At 39.4% G+C, this 12,093-nt stretch overlaps 1 protein-coding gene across 1 annotated transcript in view; it reads right to left on the reverse strand.

The window, feature by feature from the left end:
• The window catches only part of LOC137124137 (myocyte-specific enhancer factor 2D homolog), a 29,107-nt gene extending 26,426 nt beyond the window's left edge, over nucleotides 1–2,681 (reverse strand). The window contains exon 1 of the mRNA XM_067498839.1: nucleotides 2,513–2,681. The gene's annotated coding sequence lies outside the window, so the exon portion shown is untranslated. The remainder of the gene's footprint in view (nucleotides 1–2,512) is intronic.
• Between the last annotated feature and the right edge of the window lie 9,412 nt (nucleotides 2,682–12,093).

The raw sequence follows: 12,093 nt of genomic DNA on the forward strand, positions 1-12,093 counted from the left end.
GTACAAACACTATGTATATCCACATAAAACGACCTCTGCTGACTTACTTATTTATATAAATAATTATATATAAGTATAATATATTTATTTATAATCCATAAAACGATTACAGGGCCAAGGAGAAAAAGGCCCAAGTCCATCACTCCCCCACCCTCCTCTCAAGTTGGTTTCAATATTTATACAGTATTTATAATATGTAACATGTCTCACAATAAAATAACTACAAAATGAAATACTACATTGCTGCAACAGTGCATTAACTTGGATAGAAGATTCTGGATCAATATAGCCCCCTTACTAGTTGTGTTTATAACATGCTTTAGTTGTGCATACATAGCAATTGAAACTGTCCTTGGGACAGTTTCAATTTCAGTTAATAAAATTAAAAGTATTTGCTAAAAAAAAAAGGCATTAGGGGCTTGTGACACTTTGGTGGGGCACCTTGCAGTGCAATTGTTCAATTTGCCCTGGTTGACAATCCAATCTTGAATAATTATTTTAATATTCTTTTAATATTCTATTCTCTCTGCTTCTGACTCCATAATAATGTGTAGGGCCTACACGAGAGTTTGATGTTCAACTCAAGGCTGGAATATTGAGCAAAGCATGTTTAGGTTTTACTCTTACTATTAACAACATGCATACAACATTAATATGAGTAACAAACAATATCATCATTCTTAAAAACAGTAGAGCTGTGAAGCCATCCCTTTCTACTGTCTGCTCTGTACTTAAAGGGAATTTGGAGGTGACAGGGTACATGCAGCTCACAATGCAGAGGGCGGTAGATGATGAAAGGTCACTCGGAGCCTATTTGCAAATTTTTGCCTCGAGGCTTACAGCAATGTTAACTCAGTTATGACAGTTGGCTATCATGTATGGTATCAGTGGGAAACCAGCGAGCAGAGTTCACCCTGTAACTCAGATCACACTGGCTGCACTGACTCTCCAGGGAGAAAAATAAATGCTTTTAAAAAGTTGCATTTCTAGTAATATACTGCCCACATTATTCTTCTTCCCTCTGAGTTTCTAGGCTGACTCGTGTCCTAGTTTAATAACATATGCTGTATCAGAACCAGTGCTTATGACTACTGGGAATAGAGAAGCTGAGACAAAGATAAAACACGTGACATCTTGGAAAAATGCCTTGTAAGAAACATCCTGGGTTAGAAACACTGTAATGATAGCTGGGTTAATTTGTAGGATTCAAACCCATACATTCTGCATAAATATGAGTCACAGAGTGATCTAACAACAACTACCACCAGCTCAGATATGGACACTACTGTGAACCATTTGAACAAGAAGATAAGAAGATCTTGTGGATGGAGAAAGGAAAGTGTGCTGAAAGGACCTGAATGCCCGGAAGAAAAGCAGTTTGACTTTGCACGAATCCTGTGAAGACCTGTAAGTTTGGAAAAGTTCATAGAAGTCATTTGGATGATGTCCAGTGGTAGAAAGTTGAAGTCTCTAGCATAATAGTGTCCAGAGGCAGACATAAAAATGAAATGCAGGGTATAGAGGGCAGAAAGATCAGGCAGCAAAGGAAGAAAAAGTTCAGTTGAAGAAACTCAAAAAGAATTGGCCTTAAGCTTCTCAAAAGAACAGAGTCGGCAGCTGATAAATGTCATAAACCAGTTGAGGAATGCTTTAAACTGCTTAAGCTTTGCAGTGTGGTGACTGTGAAACTAGTTGGTGAACCAGGTTAATTACGAAGCTGTTGGTTTGATCCTTGAGCTCATTTTTGAGGCATCCTTGAGCTACAGGCCAACAATACACTACAGAAACTTTTGGTGGTGACTACACAAAGATTTTCCAGCTGTGAAACAGTAAAACTCTACTATTAAATGTTAAAATCTAAAAAATATCACCAGACAGCAACAAATAACAAAAATTTGTGGAAACTGTACAAGGTATGAATAATGCTGTAGTTTCTTTTTCTTTGAATCATACACAGCTACTCAATGTCAAGGATGACACAATAAAAACTTATTTCAACTGAGTCTTTACTCTTTACAGGCAAGAAAGGAATCTGTTAAGGCTTATTAAGGCTTACGGTATTTCAAAAGAATAAAAGCCTATTTGCTAAAGATGTTAACATTTTTCTTAAAGGGCAATTGTATCCATTATAAACATGAAGAAGAAATCAACTGTAGAGCTGGGTTTATTTCACCAGCAACTGCCAGAGTTAATTTAACATTTGTAGCAAATATAGTTTCAGTTTATAGACACACCTCTCAGTACAGTTTAATATCCCCTACATACTGTAACTGTAAATGACAGGTTCAAAAAGTGTAATTAAGTTGAATCAACACATTTGATCCATTCACAGCGTACTGACAAAAAAACCAATGCAGTGTGTCTTGTACATGACATTGCAACGATTTAGACCAACCAGAGATGTTAAAGTCATGTTAAAGCTGCAACATTATAGAAAAAGTTATAATTGTTGATATGTTTAAAAAGGCTCACAGTATACTATAATATCAACAAACCCCAAATCAAATCTTACCTTAGAATATTGCCGGGTTATAAAAATAGTCCTGCAAGCAGTGGAGGTTATAAAGTTACAGTATTCATATAGTGACTGATGATCATTAAGGACATCAGAAAGTTCATGTTCACATGAGCACACTGAACAATGAGCAGAATAACGAGCAAGTCTTTTGTGTGACAGAAACGTGTTTCCATTCTTCGGACTGACCAAATGCGAGGCACCTGCATGCTTGGAAAGGTGTTTTTACTTTCACCATGGTAATGACAAAACATACCGCATTGCTCTCCATGCAGGTTTACATGACTTTGCTGCCTGCCCACACACACAGACACACAGACACACACACACATCTCTGTGATATACCTCCCACTTGCTCTCCAGTTTGATCTCATTTTGTTGTAGACCTACTTGTCTTTCAAATTACTCACGAGAATGTGTTCTAACGCTGATCATTTTTTAACTTCAATTTCTGTAACAATAAATTTAATAGAGTTGGGTCTGTGTTCTTTTTAAGAAGTGTCATGTAAATTTTATTAGATAGTCTAGCAGCTCTGTGAGGACGTGTGTAGGCATATTTTTGCTTTGAGCTAAATGCTAATGTCAACACATGATAATGCTAAAACTGAAAATTGATCATTTTCAACATGTTCATCTTTGGAGGATTGGGTTGAGATCTGGAGAAGGCCAAGACAACACCGTAAGCTCTTTTTTATGTTCAAATCGCAAATCATTCCTGAAAAGGGGTATTGCACTGTCAAGGCACATTATCCTGCAGAAAGCGGCCACTGACATCAATTCAATTCAATTCAACTTTATTTATATAGTGCCAATTCACAACAAAGTCATCTCAAGGTAAAAGTAAAGAGCAACAAACAGCAACAACAAAACATCGGGTAGGTTGGTAGGACGAGTAGCTGCACACTGGAAGACACACAGCTTCAAAGCCGGGACACCTGCAGAAAGGGACAGAGAGGGGACAGAGAAGGACAAAGACAACTATGGGAGAAAACACACAGAGTTAATGGCATACAGTGGTGACAATTGTGGGGTGTGAGGAGCGGAGAGAGGGTTTAAGAGGAGGACAGGAGCTCAGTGCATCGGAGGGTGGGTCCCCCAGCAGTCTTAAGCCTTTAGCAGTATAACTAACTAGAAGCTTCAGGATACACTGATGCAATGGGGTTTATTGGATCTGCAGCAATGCTTAGGTGGGTGGTACGTGTCAAAGTAATGTCTGCATGAATTCCAGGACCCACCGTTTCCCAGACTCGCACAATGTCACTGCCAGCTCTCCTTCTTCCCAATAGTGCATTAATGACATATAAGGAACATGAGTGCAAAGACCAGGCCATGTTCTTCCATTCTCCCATGGTCCGGTTCTGATGGTCACATGCCTACTGTAGGCATTTTCAGTGATGGACAATGGTCTGTATGGCCACTCTGACCACACTGTTACTGTGCAGCAAGCCAAAATGCACTGTGTTGTGACAATTGTTGTATTGTTGTATTTAATTTTAATAGCACTTTGTGTTACAGTAGATTTTCTGCATTATCAGACCAGACAGACTACGATTTGTTGATCTTGTGGGGGGGCAGAATGTGGCCCTTGTCAAAGTCAGTCAGATCCATATGCTTGCCCATTTTTCCTGCTTCCAAAACACCAAAATCAAGATGTTCAACTACTAATATATTGCACCCTTCGACAGATACCATAACAAGATTTTTCTTCCTTTCCTTTCGGCTTTCAGGTGTCGCCACAGCGAATCATCTGCCTCCATCTAACCCTGTCCTCTGCATCCTCTTCTCTCACACCAACTAACTTCATGTCCTCTCTCACTACATCCATAAATCTCCTCTTTGCTCTTCCTCTAGACCTCCTGCCTGGCAGTTCCAACCTCAGCATCCTTCTACCAATATATCCACAGTTTCTCCTCTGAACATGACCAAACCACCTTAATCTGGACTCTCTGACTTTCTCTCCAAAACATCTAACATGAGCTGTTCCTCTGATGTCCTCTTTCCTGATCCTGTCCATCCTCGTCACTCCCAAAGAGAACCTCAACATCTTAAGCTCTGCTACCTCCAGCTCTGCCTCCTGTCTTTTCTTCAGTGCCACTGTCTCTAAGCCGAACAACATCGCTGGTCTGCCCACCGTCTTGAACACCTTTCCTTTCATTCTCGCTGATACTCTTTTATCACACAACACACCTGACACTTTTCTCCACCCGTTCCAACGTGCTTGCACTCGCCTCTTCACCTCTTTTCCACACTCTCCATTGCTCTGAACCATTGACCCTAAGTACTTAAAGTCCTCCACCTTCTTCACCTCTGCTCCCTGTATCCTCCCCGTTCCAGTTGGGCTCCTCTCATTCACACACATGTATTCTGTCTTGCTGCAGCCAAGCTTCATTCCTCTGATTTACAGAGCAGACATCCACCTCTCTAGATTTTCCTTCACCTGCTCCCTGCTCTCACTACAAATCAAAGTGTCAGGTACCATCACAAGATAATTGATGTTTTTCACTTCACTTGTCATGGTCTTAATGTTTTGGTGGATCAGTGTATGTTGTGACTGTACAGATGAAAACGTGCGGCCCCGAGGACCTGTTCCAATGTTTGGCCATCATGTGTATTGTTTGGATAATGATTTTAATTGTTTAGGGTATTTCAGTTGCCTTTTTGTCTGTTTGGGCACTTTTGCACATATTAACACTATCAAACACCCACTACATACAGAGGCTTGGACATAGGGGACTTTCACATCTCAGGTAGCTGGGTCTTGTCCTCTGTAGCCCATTAAGAAATCCATGGTAGTGGCTATTGTCTGTCCTCTTAAGAAAGTTGATTATTAGTCTGCATGTTGATTTGCCACAGTTTTTACTGTGGGCTTCCTGACGCAACCCTCCACGATATCCACCAAGCTTGGGACCCAGGTTTGGGACCCAGGCTTGGGATGGGCTGTTGGGGTTCAGTGTCTTGCCCAGGGACACCTCGGACCCTATAGTTGGTTGTCAGCCACTCTACCAACTGAGACACTGTCATGCAATCCTCCAACAAATGAGACCAATGGGTAACTCTGAACATTGTGCTCCATCAACCTGTTTTAATTCAATTTTGCACGGACTTTATGTTTTTATAAATCCATTTCACTGATACATGCGCACAAACACTACAGTATGACAAATCTCACAATTAATTTGCAAGTAAATTCACTTATAAAGCTACAGTGTTTCGCTTAGTCCACCGAAGAATCTTTTACATTTACATTTACATTTAGTCATTTAACAGACGCTCTTATCCAAAGCGACTTACAAGTGAGGTACAAGGCAGCAAAAATGTAAGTCAAGGAGAGAACATCAAAGCAAAGTCCTATCAGAAAAGTGTTCACAGTTCACGAGATGCGAGTGCGAGAAAGAGCAGAAAGGATTTTTTTTTTTTTTAAGAGATTTAAGTGGAAGATAGGAAGATGCGGAAGAGTTCTGTTTTCAGCAGTTTTTTGAATATTGGGAGAGAGTCAGCTGAGCGTGCAGAGTTTGCTAGCTCGTTCCACCATCGTGGGATCATTGCGCTAAACAGTTTTGCTTGGTGTCTTCTGTGCGGTGCTGGGACCACCAGACGTCGTTCGTTGGAAGATCGCAGCGGGCGGGAAGGATTGTAGACTTGAATGAGTGAGTTGAGGTAAGCGGGAGCTGTCGAGTTAACCACCCTGTGAGCAAGAGACGTGATGCAAGCAGCTACAGGAAGCCAGTGTAGAGAATCTTTCCATCTGGACCTAATAAAACAAGATTACTCACTAGACAGCCAGTAAAACATTCATGCTTTCCCACTGCTTTAATTCCGTTCTAAAAGAAAATATTTACTTACTGGCACAAGGATACATGCTTTACACATCATTTCACATGTTTACATATAGAAGGTTAAAAAACTTTCAACCTCCCTAAGTTACATCAACACGTTCAGTTCATGAATTTAAAAAAAAGTGCATTTGTACTGCTGTTCAGAAAATGTCCTTATAATCTGCACATTTATATACCAGCTGTTATAATATCTGGAATCTTGAACAGTTGACTCATTAGTAAATTAAACAATGTATTCTGGTAAACGGTCATCATCATCACAGAAAATGTACAGTATGATACACACATATAATAAAATGTGAACATTTATGCATTGGTTCCATCATCCTATAGACTGCCTTCTACACTCTTCTAGGCGGGGCAGTATATAATAATGATTTAATGGGTCTCAGTGGTGTAATACATTAAATGTTCACACGATGGCAGCAGCAGAATAGAAAAAAAATAGGCAAAGAGGGCTCTTAAATTTCCAGAATTCATCACAGTTTAGGAAGAACACATCAGGTGCATCCTTGATGCACATAATAAGCCAAATATCTCGCTAATAGTTGTAGGACGGAATTTAATACACATTTGTGACACTTCTTACACGTGCTTACTAAACTGGTAGCCTGTGATACCCAGACTATAGCTGCACACTGCAGGGCGCTCAAATATGCATATAATCTAAAAAATACTACCCAGTAAAGATTTGCTTGATGTTTTATTTTCTTAACCTTGTCTTGCAGAGAGCTCCAGGAGAACTGCGCTGGATTTGTATCCTAAACAATGGAAAATACTGAACCTATTATTCTGTGAAATCTTACCTCGGCTTAGGTTGGCTCTACCTGTATTAATTCGTGTTTTAATTGCTGTAAAATCCTAACCCACGATCGAACTGTTTCTTATTTTTCTTAAGTTTTCACTTATAGGACTTGAAAAAGTCCTACTGTTGCGCGCAAGATAAAGTAAAGTGCGCCTGTTAATTAAGATCAAAATTGCCCAAAATGCTTAAAATTGTGTTAATATTTGTTCTTTCACAGTGTACTGTGAAACGAAAAGTTAAGTTAAGCAACGAGCTTCCTAACAAATAATAGGAACTTACTTTTTTTGGTCATTGTTATAGCTTATAAAATAAAACAGTGAACAATTTCTAGATTGAAAGCTGAACAAAAATATGATTAATGAAAGAAGAAAAAAGAGATGTAGCTGTTTTTTTTGTTTGTTTTTAGCTATAACTCACTTCTGGAGATGAGCAAATGAACTATTCACATAAAATTAAATCTAGGCAACCGATTTTTTAAGAAAACTCTAAAAGCAACAACAACAAAATGGAGTAAAATTTGATTTGAGCCCCAGCCATGAACCCCAGCTGTATAGAAATGTGGACAATTTAGTACGTTTAGTTTTTTCTGATGAAAAAAAAATCAAAACACGAAATAAACTCCTCAATGATGAAGAAAGGGATGAAGAGATGTCTGGATATTCAGATTTTCCCAATTTATCAATAGCTTATTTTTGTTAGGACGTGTTTTTAAACGAGCAAGTTTTAAATTAACCAAATGTTTTAACGAGTTTCTTTGTTTTTCCCGTTAAGTTCAAAGTGCACCTGTTGGTGCAGTAGTGATTCAAATCGTCTCTCAAGAAAGACAGGCTGCTTAGAAACATTGAACTTTTTCATTTAGTTTTAATTTAACAGCTGCAATGAAGTAGCTACAAGACATATATTTTAATGTAACCCACGGTCAATTTTGCTGCATCAATTATTTCTGTGACGGGTTAAGAGAAAGCACAAACACTTTATTGATTATTTTTATGGACTAAAAAAACACTTTGCTTAAAAAAACAGGGTATTGTGAGGTTACATTTACATTTGGACAATTGTGGTGACGTGGAGTTCGTATTGTGCTATTAAACATTTTTATAATCTACAGGTAATTTAAATGTACACAAAGGCTAAATTATTCGGTACACAGAGAACATAATATCCCTCCTGCTCATAACCGACTAAAACTCAGGAAAAGGATTGGAAATGAGAAAAATCTGTTCAGCCTTCTAAGTCCCAGCAAGAATCAGAATTTAAACTGTCTCTTAAATGTGAAGAGGTTCCTGACAGAAATGCTTATTGGCAGAACTTTGCAGTCTGATTGCAATTTCCAGCTGAAGAACCAGTTTTCCACAGCCATGATGTTCGCACTTGACTGAACGCACTGCAACACACGAAGAACATTATGTAAATATTTTGCAGCTCACTTGACTTGACAAGTCCTCTGACCCCAGAAGGTGATGGAGAGCTTGCTGGTGGTCCTCTTGGAGCATCATGCTGCGCTCTCCTTTCTAAGTAATACATTCACCTTGATCCAAAAGCAATTAATCACCACACTTACACTGAAAAGAACTGGCTTTATTCTTGTGCACATAAAAATTCCAGCCATCTGTGTTGTTAAGGTCTACCAAGGTAATTTAACTAGTCAGCACAGAACGTTTTTAATACACTATCGTGTATAACCCCCCCCCCACACACACACACACACACACACACACACAAAAACAAAAAACAAAAAAACTGTGGAATATTATTTTTAAATATTAAAAGATTTCTAGAACAGGTCTTTGCCACATTTCTGAAATAACTAGTAATTCTGCAACATGCCTTCAGTCTCATGAAGTCCCACCATTAATTTCTAATGCACCACCATGTCTCATTAGGCTCTCATTCAAATCAGACATGGGGAGAAAGGCTGCCAGGTCTGAATGCATGCATGGGCACAAATGTGCACACTGAATCCTTATGGTTATGCAAAAGTGCTACAACTCTTATTTACAGTAATAAGAGGTGAGGCTTTGCACATGGCAGCTGTATTTCGTTGCTCGTCACAGTGCATAAACGCGTGGCTTTGTCTCAACGTAACCAGCTTTCTGTAGAGCGAAGGGCTGCATGGTGTCTGGGTTGGCAGCAGTAAAACAATGGAGTGATGGTGGTGGTGATGAGGGTGGACTACTGCTGTCGGAAAGTCTGAGATCAGCCACAATGACCGTCTGTTTCCCACGGCCTGTCTAACGCGTTACGTTTACGCGTAAGTAACTGTACAAATGGCTTTTCCTAGGGCCACGTTTGCCATGCAGCAGCCCGACACAAGTTTGAATTGTTGTTCAAATCAAACCTCATCATTCACACTAAGAAGGTTGACACAATTTTATGCAGACTGACAATATCACTATAATTTTTATAATTATTTCTATCTCGTCCAACCTCAAGCCTGTGCTAGAATTTTTGTTAGCCTAAAGCAAAAACAATTTAGTTTTATTTACATTCAGGGTTTGCTACTTTAACTTCAAATCAGTTTCTGGATGTATTATTGATATTGATCTATATGATGTATATATTATAGGCTATATTTGATTGCAGTCTTTAATTCTGCTTCAAGCGCTGGTATTTTGCAGGTTTGGCACCCACGTCATGTCAATTTCTCTACTTTGTATCTCCTTATTTATAAAAGTGGGGAAATTAATTAACCAAAGCCACATACCCCAAACTAGGTTGCACCATCTATCCCAGATGTGCATTCAAAATGCCACAACATGTGCTAAAACTTTACAGGCCTACGTCAGGTAAGCCATCAAAGAGGGTACATTGTCTGAGACCAGCCTGTCAAAAATATATTGCAGTATAGTGCCGTGGGGGTAAAGATATTTTCTCATGGGGTACTTTACTTGAGTATTACCTTAAGTAAAACTCAAAACTAATTAAAACAGACTTGAAAAACAGCGCAATTGCCCGCAAAACAGCACAAAGCACAGTGTACAAGCAACGATAAACTAAAAGTATCATAAATCTGGGAATAAAGAGGGCCACATATTGACGCAGGAACAGAAGAAAAAGAGGACCTTGAAGCATTTAAAGTCCTTCGGCCACGTCTTCCTGAGGTTTCAGACTCTCTTTTTAAAAAGAAAAACGTATGATTTTTGCTATATTATTAACTCAGACAGCAGCATGTTTAACCGTACTGTAGGTCATATTTTACTAACTGTACAATAGTCCTACAGCCTAAAAAAGACTGTAATTATGTTTTCTAAAGGTTTATAGCTGAAATAAAAGTCACGGATTTGTTTTCCGTTACTATTTCAGCGTGACGGTCCGTCACCGCAACAAGGGTTCCCTGACAACGAAATGCGCGCAAGTGTTGTCGAGCGCGCACCTGTGTGGGCTTCTTGGAGCGTCTCTGCTGGTACAGTGGACTAGAGTTGTTTCACCACCACAGCTCAGTGAAGTGTACGGATCTGGTTCCCAGGGGATGGTGATTCACTCATCACTGTGGAAACGTCCGATTGTGATGAGAATGTGCCAAAGGGCCACACATTGGTGTCCCCCTTTTAAAATGATGGTGCATTCATTTATTTGGTGTGGGTGGTTGTGTCTAAAAATGTGCCCCAACAGATACCATGATTTATTTCTTCACGGCTAAAAGTTTTTTTTTCAATTAAAACAAAAATGATAGACCTATGGTCTCCTAAACAAGGTAACGGCCATGGTTTTTAGGCGATAGAGCTATAGAGAGACAGAGAGAGAGAGGAAGAGAGAGAAAGGGAGAGAGAGAGAGGGAGAGGAAGGGAGAGAGAGAGAGAGAACATTCTGGGTTCAGGTCGTTCACCTATAGGTAAACTTTTATATTACTTGTTATTTTCTCCATTCTACTTTATATTATTATTAATCAACCACGAATAAATACATTGTACTAAATTAGATATTGGTAAATGAATTTGAGCCAGTCCTTTTATGGATGGTAAGTAGTCCTATCTGTCAGGTGTTCAAAGCACTGTGTTCTTAATACCTGTTTCTTAACTGTTAGTAGATAATAAACCGTTTATACACGTAGAACTTAGAGCTAGCACTATTCATAAAGGGTGTTTGACTAGATGTTACCAAAAAGATGCTACTATTAGACTAAGCATGACTATACGCGGCCTGATGTGAAGGCATTTCTGCAGTGATGGAGTCCAGACAGTTCAGCCAGACTGGGTTAACTTACTTAATGCAAATGATGAGCACATCTAGGCTATATGCATACAGACAGATTGAGACTCTATACAAAACACTTGAGTGCATGCGTCTCTCAGTTCTTTCAAACGATTTTTGCTGCAATTCTCATGTTAATTAGCCAAGCAGGAGCGCCTCTCGAATCTGTCTACAAGTATCAGCTGCAGACATCAACATGGTTGAGATACTTCAGCACTGGGTGAAAAAACTAGATGCAAATATTTCACATATATAACCATAAATATACATGACCGCATAGAGACCTGAATGAACTTTAATAGCCTATGACAGCAAAAGGTCCTTCTTTCTTTTTTGTGAAGACATTGTGTTTTTATTGCATGATGTGATATAAGCACGTTAGAGCCATTACCACACTCCACTCCTGGAATCACGTCTAAAGTGTATGGGGTAATATTTCTTAGATATCTCCAGTCCATACGATTGCACTACTTTATATTAGATATGGACTGCATAATAAAGCCAAGCAGCTAAAAAACATACACACATTTACTGAAAGCCTTTATCGGAAATGTGATGTTTGGTGGATGGATGAATGGTGGTGCCACCTTGCACTTCTACATGAGTCTGTTGGGGGGCGTGAGAGGCGCTGCCGGTCTTTATTATAATTACATCGGTCGTCTTGCATAACATCAAAAATCTCAGAGGGTGGGAACAGCGTTACCTCACGGACTCACAAGGGGGTGGGCCTTGGACGGTATATATGA

This window comes from Channa argus, chromosome 1 (assembly GCF_033026475.1).
Source record: "Channa argus isolate prfri chromosome 1, Channa argus male v1.0, whole genome shotgun sequence".
In the NCBI taxonomy this organism is placed as follows: domain Eukaryota; kingdom Metazoa; phylum Chordata; class Actinopteri; order Anabantiformes; family Channidae; genus Channa; species Channa argus.